At 36.2% G+C, this 2,500-nt stretch overlaps 1 protein-coding gene across 3 annotated transcripts in view; it reads left to right on the top strand.

The window, feature by feature from the left end:
- Positions 1-306: 306 nt before the first annotated feature.
- The window catches only part of LOC128249852 (uncharacterized), a 6,146-nt gene continuing 3,952 nt past the window's right edge, over positions 307-2,500 (top strand). Inside the window, exon 1 of one of the 3 annotated variants that reach the window (XM_089365555.1) lies at positions 307-1,262. The gene's annotated coding sequence lies outside the window, so the exon portion shown is untranslated. Of the gene's footprint in view, positions 1,263-1,320; positions 1,472-1,498 lie in introns of those variants that run through there. The other 2 variants (XM_052974392.2, XM_052974391.2) reach the window with 2 other exon arrangements.

Genomic DNA, 2,500 nt, shown 5'->3' on the forward strand with positions numbered 1-2,500 from the left:
AGGTTTAAGCGCGTGTATGCGTGTAGTAAGTGGCTTGCTTGATTCCGGCTTCCGTTCCGCAATGTCTTCTACTATAGCCACGGGCCAACGAAACTTCGCGAGTGAACTTGGTAGGTGTAAACTGAAAGAAGACCATCGTATATATATATATATATATATATATATATATATATATATATATATATATATATATATATATATATATATATATATATATATATATATATATATATATATATATATACACATATGTGTGTGTGTCGCTTGACAATAGATATTGGTGTGTTCACGTGCACGTAACATGGTGTTTGGCGAAAAGTGGCAGATATAATAAGAATTAGACTTACAAGGAATAAGTGATGGGTGTTGATTTGTTCGACTAAAGACGGTACTCCAGCATGACCGAACTCAAATGACTGAAACAAGTAAAAAAATCCAAGAATATAAGAATAATATCTCAACTTGATGCATGCATACATAAACACATAAAATAAGTATTCAACTATAAGACTACATATAAACTATTCTTGTCCGTTCTATTATTTGATAGAGTAAATTTAAAATGAAATAATAAATGCGCCCTTTCAAAGCCTAACCAGGCTCATGGCTCCGGTTTCCCGTTTTCAATGGAGTATGTGTTACTCATTTTTGCCAGCTGAGTGGACTGGAGCAACGTGAAATGAAATGTTTTGCTCAAGAACACAACGCGTCACCCGGTTCAGGAATCGAAACCACAATCTTACGATCAGGATGCTGACACCCTAACCACTAAGCCACGCGTCTCCACGATAGAGTAAATTTAGAGATCTTTATATTGGAACTGTGGTTCTTTCTCAACTTTTGAACATCAGAAAAATTTGTCAAAGCGGTTAAGTCTTCGAAAAGTTTTAATGAAATATCGGAACAAATCTTAGAACACTTCTACTTTAATATTTTTCTTATATAATTGTAAATTTATGGAATAAAATAACTGTATACATACATACATGAAACGAAAGCACACAAGTGTGCTTCTACGTGTGCATGTGTGTATGTGTGTCTGTGTGTATTTCTATGAATACGACTAAATTTTCTACTTTGCTGAGAAGGCAACAATTACCGGTGATTTGCTTTTCGAGGAAGCCACCCTCGGGCCAGAATATGACTAATAATTTGTTTTATCCCACTAAATCTGTCAAAACCTCCACGGTTTCTAACGTAATACAATGCTCTACTTTGTAAGAAAAAACATGGCGTTATGTCTCTTCAGGAAGAAACAGTAGGTAAAATATATTTTATAGATTATGAATATCGCGTACATATAATACCTCAAATTGCCACGTAACAAAATGAAAATTTCGCTTATGTTCAGTGACATAAAAACGCCCTCCTCCTGTGAGGCTTTTCTATATATAAAGTGTACAGAATATGTATATATTCATCCGCAGCTCCATCGGCTGAACGCTTCACTTCTTAGCTATCTTCTTCATAAGTGAGTAGATATAATTTCGTTCCTTTCTTTGAACACTTAGTGCACTAACGCATGCACACTCACAGACAAACAGACGCGCGCGTACACACACACACACACACACACACACACACACACACGCGCACACTGCGGTAGAAAAACCTACATATATACACACACGCATATATATATATACATATAGACGCACATGTATATGTACACAAATATCTGTTTGCACGTACCACAGCTTCTCGTCGTATTTTTATTCTCTTTATCCTCGTTATTTTACGTATTAATTATAAACGCACACAAAGACACATACACACACACACGCACCCACACACACACACACCCCCACACACATAATACTCACATGAGTTTGTTCTTATTTTCTTACAGCGTACGCTCACCGTTTAAGGGATTATTTCTGTCCACTATATTGCATTCATGTAATATTATTTAAATCATCTGTTCGTGTTCATGTATGAAAATAACCGTTGCCGTAAGGCTTAGATCATCCATTAACTAAGTGTAATCTTAGTACTCCTCATTACACCAGCAGCTGTTTAATCATCCGTTATCTTCCCTCTACTTATGAAAAATTACGGTCTTCTAAAATATTACTGGTAATCTTGAATTATCATTCATTGACATATTTACTTAGTCCTGTATAATCACAGTCTATGCTGCAGTAGAAATTAGACCGTAAGAAGTTCTCTGTACGGCTTTCTCATATTTCATCTGCACTCTGTGTGCAGATGAAATATGAGAGTGAATAACATTTCCTGTTCCAGACCAGTGAATTGGTGTCCGAAACATCGCAGCAAATCACCAACTTCTCTGTCTACATTTGCAGATACAAAATTACCTCAGGATTTCTGCGACAAGCGCTCGTGGCAAGCATTCAAATCTTTTGCAATATGCGATAAATTATCGGCACTAAATCCCGAGTAGCATATTGTTGAATGTGCTGATACATCTGTTTCGAACAAACTACACGTGACTCTCCATCAGGTACCCGGGTCAAACGAATCATATTCATCTAAACAT

The sequence above is a fragment of the Octopus bimaculoides genome, chromosome 18, assembly GCF_046866305.1.
Source record: "Octopus bimaculoides isolate indiv1 chromosome 18, ASM4686630v1, whole genome shotgun sequence".
NCBI classification, from domain to species: domain Eukaryota; kingdom Metazoa; phylum Mollusca; class Cephalopoda; order Octopoda; family Octopodidae; genus Octopus; species Octopus bimaculoides.